General features: G+C 46.9%; 1 long non-coding RNA gene across 1 annotated transcript; it reads right to left on the bottom strand.

Moving 5' to 3' along the window:
* Positions 1 to 1,473: 1,473 nt before the first annotated feature.
* Positions 1,474 to 14,865, bottom strand: LOC147995150 (uncharacterized). The gene is made up of 4 exons (XR_015687159.1): positions 14,832 to 14,865; positions 6,068 to 7,080; positions 4,095 to 4,512; positions 1,474 to 2,858 (listed from the first exon to the last, which is right to left on the bottom strand). It is a non-coding gene; the product is annotated as an uncharacterized LOC147995150 (long non-coding RNA).
* Positions 14,866 to 17,047: the final 2,182 nt, after the last annotated feature.

Here is a 17,047-nt window from a genome sequence, read left to right as displayed (position 1 = left end):
GATAAGGAGGATGATAAGCTATCGTACAAGGAGGATAGCTTGCTTTGTACCAGAGCAGGGATGACCTGCTGGAAATATGAGCACACACATGCACATATATGCATTGTGATGGTTTGCATCTGCTTGGCCCAGGGAGTGGCACTATTAGAAGGTATGGCCTTGTGGGAGGAAGTGTGTCACTGTGGAGTGGGCTTGGAGACCCTCCTCCTAGCTGCCTGAGGATGCTGAGTCTGTTCCTGGCTTCCATTGGGTGAAAATGTAGAACTCAGCTCCTCTTGCACCATGACTGCTTGGATGCTGCCATGCTCCCGCCTTGATGATAATGGACTGAACCTCTGACCCTGTAAGCCAGCCCCAATTACATGTTGTCCTTTATAAAACTTGCATTGATCATGGTGTCTGTTCGCAGCAATAGAACCCTAACTAAGACATGCACACACATGCACATATATGCATTCACATGCACACTGATGAGATGGAGTTCCGGAGTCTATCCAGACGGGAATGTTTTGAATATCACATTAAGATCCTGTGTCAGTCTCCTCATTGCTGAGACAAGGAAGGAGGGGTCTGCTTGGTCTCCATCATGGCTGGGAAGGTGTGGCAGCGAAGCCTGGTGGCAGGGGTGTGGCATCCACAGTCAGGAGGCAGAGAAGAATGAAGGTAGGTGCTCAGGCACTGAGTCCAGGGTCCTCACTCTGGGGAGGTGGCTCTTCTCCTCAATTCCCACCCAGGCTAGAAACTCCCTCACGGGTGTCGGGGTGACTCTAGATACTACCTGACTGACAATCAATAACAGCCATCCCAGCACCTAACCTGGGAAAGACGGTAAACATCCATCTCCAGCAAGAGAATATTCTAGAAGGGAATCTCTGACCTGCTAGGTCTGAGGCTCTCCAAGGCCCTTGGGGGAGAATTCAAGTAGAGTCTGTAGCCAAGAGGTGAGATAATATGTCCCCTGTGATGTCCTGAGTCCTCACTGCTGACATCAGAGGGTTTCACTGTAAACATGGCAGCAGAGGGGAGCCCACAGTGAACCACAGACTGAGTTCTGTGAGCACTACAGGTTGGCATACAGCAATCAGTACACGCTGAATCCCCCGGGGCTAAAGCGTCACTGAGCTTTAAGGATTTGGATATTCAGTGTCACGTTAACCACCCCTAAAAGTGGGCAGTACAGAACACCCCATTATGATGGACGAGGAATCTTGATCTCAACTCGCCTGACTTCCTGCAGGGCGGCTGCGTAGCTGAGAACCTAACCACCATCCGCAGCTCCCTTTCCTTCGCAGAGAGCTCGTCCTCTGGGTCTGCAGACCAAAGCCAGGGTTGATGGTTCAACCGCACAGAATTGCACTGAGTGGCATGAACAGGACACACATACCCTCAAATCCAGAATTCCTAATTCAATAACAGGGATGCTTTCCCGAACAAAGGTTTTCATGGAAAATCAAAGACACTAGTCAAAGCCCTAGTGGTAGTATACATTTTTTATCCCAGCACCCAGGAGGCAGAAGTAGGCAAGCCTGGTCTACATAGCAAGTTCCAGGCCAGCTAGACTCCATAGCAACCTTATCAAGAAAAACAAGGAGGAGGAGGAAGAGGAGGAGGAAGAAGAAGAGAAGGTGGAGGAAGAGGAGGAGGAGAAAGTAGAGGGGGAGGAGGGGGAGGTAGAGGAGGAGGAGAAAGAGGAGGGGGAGGAGAAAGTGGAGGGGAAGGAAGAAGAAGAGGAGGAAAAGAAGAAGAAGAAAAAGAAGAGGAGGAGGAGGAGGAGGCGACAATGACAACAACACTAGTCAGGCAGTTGTTACAAAGAACTCGGGTGAGTGGGTAGGTCCCATGAGAAACAGCATGGGCCAGTCATCCCTGCACTGAGCTGGGGTATTTCCGTAAGTTTGAGGATGGTCTAAGCCATACAGTGAATATCAGGACTGCCAGGGATTCACAGCAAGATCGTAACAACAAAACAGGGCTTGCAATTCAGCTCTGCACCATTTTAGTCTGTGAAGGGCTCTGGGTGTAATTCCAGCACCACAGGCTAAAGCTACAGCCCAACAGGAAGTGCTGGATGGAGGTTCTGAGGAGGTATATGAAAATATCGCCCCACAGTCTAATTTATTTCCCAAATTGGTGGTGCCGTCTGTCTCCTGAGTCCCTTCTGAGCAGGTGTCCTCACGGCCCACTTTTCAAGCTAGCGATGTCACTGCCGGCCCTCCCCACCCACCCGTCTCTACTGTGACATTTTCACTGGGCTATTGAAATTGAATGTGCCAGAGACATCACAAGCAATAGCAATGGTGGAGAGGTATATTTTAAAATAATGCAAGAGAGGCCATGCGGATGTCAGGGGAGTGCACTTCTCTGTTTAGCAACAAGTGACTTATCAAGACCCTGTAGACAAAGTCCAAGGAGAGGGCAGGCCGTACACACTGTGCATAGGAAAAGCCCAACTGTTTCCTCAGAAATCTCTTACCTGGGATCAGAATAGGAACAAAAGCTTAGGGGAAGATTAATTAAATTCTTGATTTGGAAATGACCCTGAGGGATGAATTCTATTTCCACACGATACAGTGGTGACCCTGCGGTCTTCTGCGGGAGAGGCACACTCTACAGAGGGATTAGCAATTACTCTGACTTACACTTTTACTCAAACCGCAACTCAGCAGTTCTCCTCAGCCTCTTTCTTGCCAGAGTGTGATGTTTCCAAGGCAGCAGGGAGGCTGGGCCTTCATTCCACCCCCTGTAGCATCCAGCCTGGGCAAGCGACTGGTAGGTGCCAGGTGATCGATCCTGGGTGTCGATTGCTTTTCCAAGTGATAGCTGGGAGGCCACAGGCTCCAGGACCAGAAGGGCCACATCTGCATCCATCATAGAATGGCTTTATGACCACAAACAAGTGTCTGACCTCTCATGGCCTCATCCGCAGATGAAGCTACTGAGAACACTCACAGCGTAACACAGCGTGTGCTCGACCTCAAAACACAACCACCACACAGGAGGCCATTTGCTGACTCTTCTTCCTTTCTGACTGTGGGCCTTTGGGTCTGTTCCCTAACAAACAGACTTCATGGTGCCCTTTAAGAGAAATTCCCAGAGCCTATATCATTCTCCACCTTTTATTTCTCCTGGTGTATGTGTGTGTGTGTGTGTGTGTGTGTGTGTGTGTGTGTGTGTGTGCACATATGCATTTTGCAAGTGTGTATGGGTACAGGCATGGGGAGGAGTGTGTACATGCAGTGAGATCATGTGAGTGCAAAGGCCCCATGTTCGTGTTAGGAGTCCCCCTCATTTCTATCTTACTCGTTGGTGGAGCAGGGTTTCTCGTTCAAACCCAAAGCTCACCTACGTGGGTAGTATCCAGCCTGCTCTGGGGATTTCCTGTCTCCGTCTCCTAAGACTAGAAGAACACACGGGCCACCACACCAACCAGCACTTTCATAAGTTCTGGGGATCCAAACCCCCAACCCTCATGCTTGAGTGACAGTGACTTTGACCACTGAGCTATCCCCCTAGCTCCCTCTGCACTGTGCCTTACTCTTTGTTTCTCCCTTATATCCACACTCCTGGAAAGAACTATGAATTTGTACTTCCTCCCGCTTCAGTCAATCTTGAACTTTATGAGCCCAAATAAAACTATCGAAGACACCAGCAAACCCACATTTCCTTATGGAAGGCCGATTCTGAGTCTCATTAGATTGGATTTTCCAAAAGCTTTTGACCACTCAAGGCATTTGTTCTTGAATCATATCCCCCCCCTTGTCACTGTTCCCTCTCTCCCTCTCTCCTTCCCCCTCCACCTTCTCCCTCCCCCTGCTCCTTCCCCCTCCTCTCTCCCGATCTCCTTTTCTGGGCCTCTCAAGAGTCCATCTCTGGAACTCCTCTCTCCTTTTGTTTGTTTAAACTCCTGAGATCTCAGCCCTCTCCAGCCAGCTACACACAGAGATTAAGGTATAAAACCACACAAATTAAAGCCCTCAGGAGTCCTCTAAATCCTGCTCCACTTCTCAGACCTCCATGAGGTTTGGCAGCTCCCCCACCCCGGTCTGAATCCAACAGTTCCCCATTATTCACGCATTCCACATTTGCAAACTTACCTACTCTCTAAAATCAATAACCATGACACTCTCATAATCTGTGTCAGACATGGCATGGAGTGGCCAGGAGATTTGTGTCACCTGACCCCATGTCCAAGCTGTAGTTCCAGAGGCGGTGCTCTGTCCTACCGCTTCAGCTGTCATCATGGCAGCATCTTCTCACACTTTCGTGCACGTGGGTGCTTCCGGTTGGTGGTTTTGCTGCGGAAATCCACCCCCGCCCCCGACATTGCACTGAAGTGCTGCTTTGTGTCCCTAAGTTCAAGAAGGCAGTGACTTTGCCTGACGAAGGAAATAAATATATTAGGCACACTCCCTTCAGGCATAAGCTGGACAATTTCAATGTCGATAAATCAGCAATACATCCTGAACAAGGTGTCTTCGAACAGAAACACATGTAAAATAAGCAGTTGGGAATCTGAAAAAAAAAAAAAAAAAACAATGTTGTGACCAGAGTTCATGGGAACGTCACCCCATGCATTCAGTCCCTTTTCAGTGTGTTGGTTTTCTAGATGACTTTGTCAAACACAATCATAGCAGAAGTGAAAACATCTGCAAATCTGAGAATGCACCATGACTGCCTCCCACCCCATTCTTATTCAACTTAGAAAACAACTTAACTCTTCCAGCTGCTTAGGCCATAGCCTCAAAGGTGCCCTTTGCTGTCTCAGCCCACATCGACACACAGGCAGTCCTCTCGGGGTTTCCTTTGAAATCTCCCCGATCCCTACGCCCTCACTGTCTCAAGTGTGGTCTAGCCACAGCCACCTCAGTTCCCGCAGTCACATCCTAACTGGTCACTCTGCTCCTCTCTGTGACATCGGCAGTCCACACACACTAGTAAACCAGAGCACGTGCTCCCCTGGGAGCCTCCAGTAGTGTCTCAAGTTATATAGAGCAAAGGCCACGTCCTCACTGTGGCCCTCAGCCACGCTGACTCAGTCGTACCTCTGGACCTTATATTTCTCCTTCAGACACTCATGTGCAAAGGGTTCCTGTGGCTGCCTCCTCCCCCTGCCTCCTCCCCTGACCTGCTCAGCCATATCCGGTCCTACGAGGAGGAAGAGCCCTTGCTACTCCACATCAAACCTCCTCGTCTCTCTCTTTGTCTCTACCTTTACCCAGCTGTGGCTTCCTTCACATCAGTATTACCCAGCACATTCTAGACCTTCTCCCTGTTCCTAAACGAACGTCAAGTGTTTGAAGGCAAGGCCTTCTTAAGTTCTCTGCAGCTTTTTCTGAACCTGAAAAGGGTTACCAGATGTAGAGATTCAAGAAAGCTAATGGTGGGATTTGGTATCTCTTGGGTGAATAAGAGAAATTACTTCTCTTCCATATGGCAACACACTCTCTAAGAGCACAAATGTCATCTGTACTGCCCTCCCTGCTCACTAGGGCTCTGGGTCACGCCTTTAGCATGTCTGCTCAGGGGAAGCTGGTGTCAGTGCCATGCTGCCTCTTTAAGCATCCTCGAAGATTGAGAAGGCCTTCTGTCTCCATCCCTCCGTTTTGGTTAAAGGGATTGCAGATGGCTGTGTTGTCTTAGCCTCTGTTAGCCTGAGCTCATTCCCCTTTGTCTCACAAAAAAAAAAAAAACAAAAAAACAAAACACAACAACAACAACAACAACAAAAACAAAAAACAAAAAACAAAAACAAAAACAAAAACAAAAAAAGCAATAATAACAAAAAAACACCATTTCCTTTCTGATACGGACTGTGGCAGAGAGGCCAAGACACTGGACTGCTTTCACCTCTGGGGATTTGCTATAGAAAGAGGGCTTTCTGGGAAGAAAAGTGGGCTGTTTTATCTTAGCCACCATTATGATCCACCATGGAGAGAAATCAGAGCAGAAACTGTGGAGGAAAGCCCTCCCCCCCCCCCCGGAGCTGGGGACCGAACCCAGGGCCTTGCGCTTGCCTAGCAAGCTACCACTGAGCTAAATCCCCAACCCCAAAAGCCCTTTTGCTGACCTGTTTGCAGACAGCCTTCTGCCCCAGCCTAGACCACCTGCCCAGAGAATGCTGTGGCCCACTGGGCCAGCCTGTGGCAATTAGTGACCAAGACTGTCCCACAGACGTGCCCGCAGGCCAATCTGATCCAGGCAGTTCCTCTTGAAGATGACTCTAGGCTGTGTCAAGTTGACAGTTAATGCTAACCAGGATACCTACGCAGGACTGTAGATGAACGCACGCACCGACACTGTGCCTCTGTATCTCTGGATGTTCATAGACATTTAGTATTCGCACCCAGGACTCAGCTCCGTGTCTCTTACTCCTGCATCTCCTGGCAGAAGCATCTTGAGGAGGAGACATTTGCTGGGGCTCATGGTGTCAGGGGGGATTTATCATCGTGGGAAAGGCGCAAAGGAGTTCAGAGTGTGGGATTATGTGGCTGACGCTCGGCGCATCATGGCGGACCAGGAAGTAGAAAACTGGCAACAGGGGCCTACTAATGGCCAGCTTCTTCCAGCTCCACTGCGTCCCTTAAAGGCTCCAGAGACTCACAAAACAGCGCCACCTGCTGGGGAATCAAACATTCAAACACGTGGCCTAGAGCTGGCTCCTCACCTAGGGTGCTTGAATAATTTTGAAAGAAAGGAACTGCCTTCCAGATCAGGTGTTACTCAACAGATCCAGCAGTGGAGCCATCATCCGAGACTGAGGAGCCAGCTGCTGTGGCGAGCTCGCTAGCCAGCCAGCCAGAATTAAAAGAGTCAGGCTGAAGGCCACGTGCAAAGAGGAGCTCAGAAGCCACCCACAGAGGCATCGTTCTTCTGGCCCAGGCTTCTCATCAAAAAAAGAATTTTTTTAAATTAAAAAATCCCACTCCATTTTCAGGCGGGGCAGCCTCCAGGCCCGGAGTTGCTCAAGCCTCAGTTCGCAGATGTGTCACTGTGTCGCAGGCTCCATAGGTGTGCTGTCTACATAGGCTGTCTACAGCGGCAGGCAGTCCAAGTGCAGAGACCAGGGACATTTCAGGATTTCTATAGGAAAAGAAAAATAAAAAAATAAAGACTCAGGTTCTTTGTAAGAAACTGGGAAGGAACTTTAAGAAATGAAAATCCAGTTCTCTGCACACACCGACTCTCTCCTCCCGTCCTTATGTGTGGGAGAAAGTAGGTTTAAATGCGTCTTATCATTGGAACCATTGTTAAACGCTCTTTCCTGCCTACTATCCTGCTGGGGATGATTCCGGGTCATTAATCTGTCCTCACCGGTTTGCATTTCTTTAGGTCCCCCTGCACTTTAATATATATGCAAGCCTTGGTTGTGGAGTGATGACCTCCACTTACCACTTAGAGCACTTCCAGTTTATTATCAAGTTTACCTAGAAACATCACTGATGCGTTCCTTAAAAAAAAAAAATGAAGCCATGCGATTAAACTATACTGATAATTTTAAGACTTTAAATTTTGGTAGACTGTCCTGCAACCCAAAGACTGTGAAACTGGTTCTTTTCCAAAGGTGGTTTAGATTTAGGGCAGTTCCAGATCACTCCGACGCCCGTGGGGTGGAGCGAAACTGTGGCCCCCAGAAACTCCAAGGGCAGCATTGCAGGATGGCTCCTCCTATGCACTAGCACCTAGGGCCCTTCCGGGCTCTGTTTACTCCATTCCACAGCTGGGCTAGCTGTAGCATGCGGCGGTCAGGTGATGCGTGTGGGGTCACGCTGTTGGGGGTGACTCAGCCAAACCCACTCCAGCTCCTGAACTTTGTGGATCACAAGGCCGAGAGCACTCACTTGCCTGAGGCCTGATATTCCCCCGTAATTAAAAGAGGCTGATTATACTTGAGCGAGTGGATAGGAAGGATTTGCCATGCATGGTTTAACCTTGTGACTTTGTTAACTGGGCCGCTCAGCGCTCTCTGCCTTCTCTTTCTTGTTAGAACCAGAGAATGGCTTGCGCTCAAACAGAAGCCGTGTGCTCCGACAGCTTCCTGAATGGCAGAGTTTGCAGAGAAACTTGGGGTGCATGTGTACAGGTGCCCGTCTGAAAGTCTCGGACTCAGAGACAGGAAAGCTCCCGTCTGGACCCATGCACGAGTGTTGGTGCACGAGACTCATTGACGCTCTTTTTTTTTTTTTTTTCTTTTTTTCGGAGCTGGGGACCGAACCCAGGGCCTTGAGCTTGCTAGGCAAGCGCTCTACCACTGAGCTAAATCCCCAACCCCTGCTGCTCTTACATATGAGCCAAGCCTGTTAAGTCCAGAAACCCCTGGCCAGTGTAAGCAGTCCTGGGTGATAGATTGGCCACCTTTAGAGTCTATGTTTGTTTCCTCAGTTGCTTGCCTCTGGAATGACGCTCTCTGTGTCAAAGTCCTTTGTAGACATTGTGCCTTCATCCGGGTTCAGGGACGAAAGCCCTCTCAGGTGCTATGTGATTGCACCCTTGCTCCCCAGATGGTGGCGCTATTTTGGAAACTCGTGAGAACTTTGAAAAGTGGAATCTTATCGGAGGAAGCGGGGCTCAGGGATTAAGCCTTTGAACATCAAACCTGGCTATATTGAGGCCTGCTCAGCATTCCTGGTCCACAACAAGATGAGAAGTCTCCGCCTCCTGCACTGTGTGGTGAGCTTCTCTAGGCCTTCTCCACAGCGACGGACTGAAACCTGCTGAGGCCACAAGCCATAATTTTTCCTATCTTAAAGCACTTCCATAAGGTTTTAGTGGCAATCGCGGCCCCTTGAGGTTGACGGCCAGACTTTGCTTCCTACTCTGTCTCGGTTTCCTCATCCACCCAGATATGGGCAGGCAGCGGCACATTTGTGCGGTCCTAACCACGGGCTCCTCCCTTTGCTGTGTTTGCACTTCTCCACTCTTCAGTGGCTTCTTGTCCACCACAGCGGCGAGAAAAGCATCACAAACAGCTTTGTTCTCAGGGTACAGCCAGCCATAGACAGTGGGAATTCCAGCTCAGTGTCCCCTTAAGGCCCAAGGTGGCTTCACATACTTACGAGGAAATGGCTCGTCATGGAGAGGTGGCTTCTGACTATCTCGGTAGGAGGGCACATCAGTCACATCTCTGGCAGACATTTGTGGATGAGATAAATACACACAGACTAAACACATTAGCCACCACAGAGGACTCACGAGCAGACACCAGCTTTTAGTGGCCTGGTGAAACTCACGGGGGTTTTCGGGTCAGGAATTCCACTCAGTATCGGATCCATCCCAGGCCTCTGGCTTTGGCTGAAGGATGCTAGAGGGATTGATTATGGGGTGGCGGTGGCGTTAGGACAGCAGGGAAGTTGGAGTGGGGGGCTGGGAGAGTGGGGGATGGCAGCACTTGGCTTCTGTAAAGACCTGGACCGTTTTGCTGAACTCAGAGCAATGGTGACGGCTGTCTGTCTAGAGACCCAATACTGTGGACACTCTGTTGGTTGGGGGACTTGAGAGCAGTGCACACTGTTAGACGTGACTCATGACCAGTCTTAAGATGAGGACTGAGGATGTGATGAATAAGGACTCTGGGAGGGGGGAGGGGGCAGCAGGACTCATAAGTTCCCGTGAGAGAACTTGGGGGGACAAGAATAAACTCTTGGGTTGGAAGAACTGGCAGGTGCCTGGAGGGAGAACATGAATTTACACCAGGCTATAAGCTCATTTGTCAAACCATCCTTGTAGTCCAGGGGGAACCCTCTTTAGTCATGGCGTATGATTCCATGCTGTTAATGAGGGTTTCATGTCCACTGAGCACACTAGCCTCTAGCTTTCTTTCTTAGATTGTCTTCACGCAGCATCGACACCAGGGTAATGCCGGCCGGATAGAGTGAATTTGGAAGTGTTCCCTTCTCATCTGTTTTGTGGGGAGACTTTGAGAGTAATTGTCATCAGATTTTCAAGGGTGTGGCACAAGCCAGCAATGAAACCACTTGGTTCTGGTTTTTGCCAGTTGGGAGGCTCCTGGTGATTGGTAAGAACCATGCTCAAGGCTCTTCATGGTGCGTCTGGTAGGTCATGTCTCTAGGGACGTGTGCGTTCCGAGGTCTCCCCTTTGCCTGTTACTGTTCACACCATCTGTGTTATTTCTCTGCCATTGTTGACTCTTTCCTCTCTCTTTTATTTCTTCTTAGTTTATCGGTTGTTAATAAACCTATTTCCCATTTATTAAGAATTCGTTTGCAGGGCTAGAGAGATACCTCAGAAGTAAATACTTGCTACTGTCACAGAAGACCTGGGCACAGTTCCTTGCACCTACATTAGGAGGTTCACAAATCCCTCCAGCTACAGAGCATCTTGTGCCCTCTCATGGCCTCTGAGAGCAACATGCACATTCATAGAATAAGTGGTAGCCTTTAAAAGGATCGAAGGTTTATTTTTACTTTATATGTTTGAGTGGTTTGCATATATTTATGTATGGATAATGTGTGTGTCATTGGCTTCAAGAAGGTTAGAGGAGGGTAAAGAAGTCCCTGGAACTGGAGTTAAGGATGGCTGTGAGTGACAATGTCAGTGCTAGGAATTGAACCCAGGTCAACTCGATTGCACTGTTTTCTGTTTTTTTCTATTCTCTGTGCTTATTTCTGTCTTAATGTTTGCTATTTCTTTCCTCTGCTAATTCTGGGCTTCACTGATTTGCACCACCACCACCCACCCCTCCCCCTTGGGTTCTCTGAGTTGTAGCAATGAGCGATTTAATATCAAGACTCTGCCTTCCAAAGTCGTTGTGCCATTTTGACCTTCTGCTGAGAGAGGACCAGTTGTTCTGCAATCTTGCCAACAGCGGTGGCATCCGGACCCTTCACCTGTCACTGTTCTAGTGTGTAGGAGACAGGGCTGTGGCTGTAGCTCCCCTTTTCCCCTTGAACAGCAAGGTTTAACACCTTGGTGGCCATGCAGTGTCTCTTGTGTGAGCAGCTGTGTGCACTTTGCTTTTATTTGTGGCTTTTGACTATTTGTTGAGCTTTGTTTTTATTTTTTTTCACATTCTGGATATAAAGTCTTTTTCACATATGCTGATCCATGGTGCTTTCAGTTGTGTCCCCAGAGTGTCATTTGCCTTTGGGTTTCTGTCTTTGAGAGAAAATGCTTTTAACTTTATAAAATTTAATTTATATGTTTTTCTTTTACAGTTAACAAAATTAGTATTTGTATGAAATCTATTTGTCGTTAAAACTATAAAAAGTTTGAGTTTGTAGTTGGGTCGCTTCATAAATGGTGAAGAACAGGGAATAAAGACAAACATGGGTCTTAACTGCCAGGCAGCTGGCTTGTTTGATTTGTTTTGTCTGTTTAAGATAGAGTCTATGTAGCCCAGGCTGCTCTAGAACTGATCGTGTTATAGCCTGGGATGACTTCAAACCATAGCAATCCTCCTGCCACAGACTGCCAAGTGTATGCTTATTGGGAGTATAGTCATATGCTACTATACCCAGCTAAAATATCCCCCATAGCTCTGGATTCAGTGAACTGTTGGAGTGCTCAGTAACCACACCCCAGAGCAGAAGATGGTGGTATACAGCTCACATGATAAATGTGTGTTGTTCTGCATATACAGTCTAGAGGTGGAGTCCAGAGCTTAGTTTCTTCCACCTGTTGACTCCTTGACAGATTGAAACTGGGCCCTCGGTCTTCTTCAGGGTACTGCACCTGCATGGCTGGGCTATAGATTGATACGGTTTTGAAAGAGGAAATAATTCTTCTGATTTTACTTGGAAGCAAAGTCAGAGTCCCAGTTTTGGAAACATAGAAAAGACATGTCTTCTAATCCTTTTATGTTAGAAATGAAAGGCAGCCTTCACGTGGCCTTGCAAATGCACAGGTGGGTTGGGGATCGATCTTGGAAAGGACGTCACAAGATCCACTGCCACTGCCCCCCTCCAGCCTACCTGGGCTTGAATGGTTTTTCTTTTATTTTCAGCAGATTGGTTCCTTCTAAGGTTCAGGGAGGGGTGTTTACTTTTCCCTTTACCAACCTCAGATGCTCTCCTCTCTGGTTATTATAAGCACAATACAGCACAAACATCTAATGCAGGGCCTTGCATCGTCTCCCAAGGCATGTAATCACAAACGGATCACAAATCTGCATTTGGATACCCAAAGTTTCTATTTACTTTTTTATTTTATTTTATTTTTGTCAAGGTAGCTATTTAAACCAGAGCATCGTAATGAGTAGGCTGCTGGCTGCTGGCTGCTGGCACTTATTTTAAAGGCATTTTAAAAGTCTTTCTTGTTATTTAGCAAGGCTGGCAGTAGGAATATACCAGAAAGAATGTGCCTTCACTTTTAGGAAGGAAAGGTTATACCAAAGAAAGAAGGAACTAGGAAAGGCAGATGGTATGTCCCAAAGTGTTCTGTAGCTTCTAGGCGGTACTTCACATCTTGAGTAGGGTTTCACACTGGGGAGCCATGGTGGGTTGTGTGGGCTGCATGGCTAGGGGTGGGTGTGAACCCCAGAGATGCTAATGAGGGGAAAGCTTGGTGCCAGCCCCAAAGTTGATGCCTTCCTCACTTTGGACCATGTCTAAAATCATTTATTTTTTTCAACAAGAGTTTTCAAGTCACAACAGCACTCTGGCATTCTGCTGAACACTGTAGATAATTCTAAAACCGGTGCCCACCCTCTTCAATGAGAGAGCCCTGGAGATGAGTGGCCTCATGTGTCAGCTCATACCTGTAATCCCAGCACCCGGGAGAGCCACATACAAGGATTACTATGAGTTATAAGCCAGGGTAGGCTACAAAGTGAGTTCCTCACCAGCCTGGGGTAGAAGGAGACTCAAAAAGTGTTAAAGTGTGGTGTCTCAAATCTATAATCCCAGCACTAAGGAAACAGTGGCAGGAGGATCAGAAGTCCAGTGTCTTCCTCAGCTACTCAGTGAGTTTGTGGACAGCATGGGGACTTACAACCCTGTATTAGAAAAGAAATGGATAGATAGATAGATGATGGGTAGGTAGGTAGATAGATAGATAGATAGATAGATAGATAGATAGATAGATAGATAGATGGATCATACATACCTATGTACATACATGCATACATACATGGATGGATAGATGGTAGGTAGATAGATAGGTAGATAGATGATATGTAGGTAGGTAGATGGATGGATGGACAGATAGATAGATAGATAGATAGATAGATAGATAGATAGATAGATAGGCAGGCAGGCAGGCAGGCAGGCAGTAAAATCTGTGTAGAGAACAGGGGAATTGGTTGTCAGAATGAGACCTATCAGTGTCCATGAGTTCCCACATTCACTACTTAGCAGTTGGACAGGGTGAAAAGAAACAACTAAATCCTGACAGAAAGAGCTCAAGGTCTTGGGGGGGGGTCTTTAAGTCTCCACTTAGCACTTGTCAAAGGCTGTTACTGTGGAGATAAAAGGGCCTCCTTGCTCTGATGAGTCAGTTCTTCCAACAGAAAATGGCAAATGTTATATCAAACCCTACACCAGTTTCTGAGGTCACCAGACATCCTGAATGTTCCTGTTCTTAAAACTAGTATTATATTTTTCTAATGCTTTCTTTCCCACAGTCTTGGCGTAAGAAACTAGATTCACAAGCCAGGAAGTAGGAGGAAAATGATGGATGCATATCACATAATTTCAGCAGTAATGACTTGGCTGAGCTGAAAGTTGCCTGTCGTGTGACCCTGATTCTTTTCTCTTAGACAAAGCATCCTATCCTGACTTTCTAAAGCTGACTTATGTCACAGGTACATCTCATACGTACCAAACCCAGTAGTTATGCACTGTTATTTGACCACAAGACCATAAACGCATTCAAGGTGTACACAGCACCAACTCACAGCCTGCACCCTCTTCCCTCCCTCCCCAAGAATGCTGTCAAGTAGCAAGGGCACAAGGCTGCTGCCTTTCACAGGTCCATCTGTTGGGCCAATGTAGGGGTTGTGGTGGGATTGTGGTAAGGATCAGAATGGTCTGGGAATTCGTAATAGTTTAGGTTAAGCATCAAAGAGCAACTGGGGGCAGGGGGTAGAAAGTGAAGAGGAAGGAGGGTCTGCTAAGGCAAATGGTGGAGAGGACATTTCCAAAACAAGAACAAGAAGAAATCTCCTAGTTAGCATGTGTTCATTCCTTACGGAGTGAACCTTCCTCTCAGGCTGCTCATGGTCTGACCATCTGGTCTATGGGACACTTCCTTGAAGTTGGTACCCTGCACATACTGTCCCTTGTCAGTGCCTACCCCCTTTGAGCATGTGGACAGATGAATCCAGTTAGTTAATAGTAGGATGGGTGATGCTGGAAGGAGGAGATTAGTTGTGGCTTCACTTGATGGGCCAGCTTTAAGATTTAGAGGGGAAACACGTTCATGTTTCAGTCATGTTTGCATCACGGCAAGGAACGCACTGAGAAACAATCCGTAGAACGAAAGACTGTTTTGGGTTCCTGGGTATCTCAAGGCTTAGACTGCCACAGAAGGGAAGAGATGTGGACCAGCTCAGCTGACAAATTAGGGACCCAGGGAGCAGAGATAATATCCCCCTGTGACTTTCTCTCATGCCCCTCCTCCCAAAGTTGCCAGGGCAGCTTGTAGGACATTTCACATTCATGCAGCAACCCATGAAGCAGCTATGCACAGACTGCTCACTTTACAGCAGAGTCACATGGAAGGGAAGTTAGCAGATGAGGAAAGCAGCAGCTGACAGGCAGAGGATAAGAGGTGAAGTAGAGCAGTCAGGCTGGAAAGCAGGAATATGCTTCCTTGGGAGTTCACAGTGAAAGAGTTAATAATCCCCAGTAAGCTCTGAAAGACTCCTGAGAACTCACATGGAGAGGACTTTTCACCTTGTGGGAGGGTTCCCTGGGACAGAAGAGAGAGAGAGGTAAGAGTTAGTAATACAGCAAGAAAATCAGACGGATCAATAAAGAATAAGGATATAATATTGCACATGCACAGACCAAAATATGCATCTGAATTGCCCAGGTCCAAGGTATCCCCAACCAAGACCATAAGAGGTCTGCCTGGGCCGAGCGGTTAGCCATCTTTGACGTTACTCAGATGACCTGGACCTTTGCTCTGAGAGACTGTGTACAAGCAAGGAGCCCTCTGGCTGTCACACTCATCTTTCCCATTCCTGTTACCCAGCTGTCTGTCACCTTCCCACACAGCGCATGACTGACCCTCCGCAGGAGTTACTAACAATCTGGATACTGTCATCTTGAGGGCTATGATTCCTTCCATGTGCCTCGGAGGCTGAGTGTGGCACACCCTCAGACTCACCATCTTGTCATTTCTGATGGTGACTTGTTAACCACAAAGCCAGCACCTTCTGCTAGGGACCATCTCTCTGTTATCTACTTTCTCTGCTGGCAGTGAAATGGGTTTCCACAGTTTGTGCCACATATCCCGAGGCTAACTTCTCTGGAAGGAGATACTTGGACAAATTTAGGGTGTGGTATATTCATTATGAAGGCCCTCTTATGGAAGGAAGAGGACTTCGGTTAGACAAAGAAAGCTGATGGTGGTAGGGAGCTCAAGAGATAGGGGCATCACCAATGACCTTGCAGCTGCCTGAAGCACAGGACTTTAGAAGCACTTTCCTCAGCCACGGACATGGCTACTGTTGTAAGATACAGACAAGATGACACCCAACAGCAAAGAAAGACTCTGAAGAAGATGAAAGTTGGAGGTGGGGTGTTAGCTGGTCACACTGTCCACAGCTGGGCACCAAATCACTTCTTCAAGTGAAACTGGAAAGGTGTTTGATGACAAGTGATAGGAAGATGGACTGGTATATGGGTAGATGATAGTAGATAGATCATTGATGGATATATAATAGCAAGATAGATAGGTTGTATATAGATATATGATATATGACATATACATGATAGGTAGAGAGATGGAAGCATGATAGACAGGTGATAGGTTACAGATAGGTGATAAATTATAGATAGGTTTATAAACTGATAGAGAATACATGGGCAGATAGATGACTATGATCTAAGTAGCTAGGTAGATGATAGAAATTGATAATTAGATGAGAGATACATAGAGAGGTGATAGATGATGACAGCTAAATAGATGACAGACTATAGGTAGATGGATAGATAGATGATAGAGTATAAATATATAATAGATTGATGGATGATAGGGCAGAAGCAAGGATGATGGAGCAGTGATGTCATAGGTAGGTAGGTAGATGGATGGATGGATGGATGGATGGACGGACAGATGGATGAGTGGGTAGGTAGATAGGTAGATAGATGACAGTTTGTAGATACATGATATATACATAATATGTAGACAGATTACAGCTACATACATATAATAGATAGCATGACAGACATAAATTATAGATGATTGACAGTAGATAATAGACAAACATGATATATAGATGGATAATAAAGAGATTGATGACAGGTATATAATGGATAATAGTAGATGATAGATAAATAGATAGTATATAACTAAATAGATGATAGAGGATAAACAATAGATGTAAACGTTATGTCTAGCTATATGTACAAATGTGCATAAACACATATGGAGAAAGAAAATAAGGAAGAGGGTGAAAGGAAGACTGGTTATACATTAGCCTTAATATTTTGTATGAACCAATAAGGCAAAGGGAATTTTCAAAGCCCATGTATTGTATGGGTGATATTTTAAAGGATATGGAGTATTTTGAAATGTCACCCAGGAGAAAAGTTTACCATCTTGTGACAGTCTTTACATCATTCCACTATTGCAGATCATGGTAAATTTGCAGAAAGCAAATCCCATCAAACTTTGAGTTTGACCTAACATCAAGGCCATTTCTAGAGAGCACAGCAGGAATAGAATAGGGTTTGGGGCTGACAGGAGGGTAGAAGCGAGGATGATGGGGCAGTGATGTCTTAGCTGATCAAGAAGAATCAAAGATGATGGAGCAGTGATGTCATAGCTGATCAAGTAGAATCAAAGATGATGGGGCAGTGATGTCATAGCTGATCAACGAGAAGCAAGGTTGATGGAGCAGTGAGGTCATAGCTGACCATGAGAG

Source organism: Rattus norvegicus, chromosome 4, assembly GCF_021556685.1.
Source record: "Rattus norvegicus strain SHRSP/BbbUtx chromosome 4, alternate assembly SHRSP_T2T, whole genome shotgun sequence".
Taxonomy (NCBI): domain Eukaryota; kingdom Metazoa; phylum Chordata; class Mammalia; order Rodentia; family Muridae; genus Rattus; species Rattus norvegicus.
The sequence above is the reverse complement of the archived record's forward strand: the minus strand, read 5'-3'. Positions and strand labels throughout refer to the sequence as shown.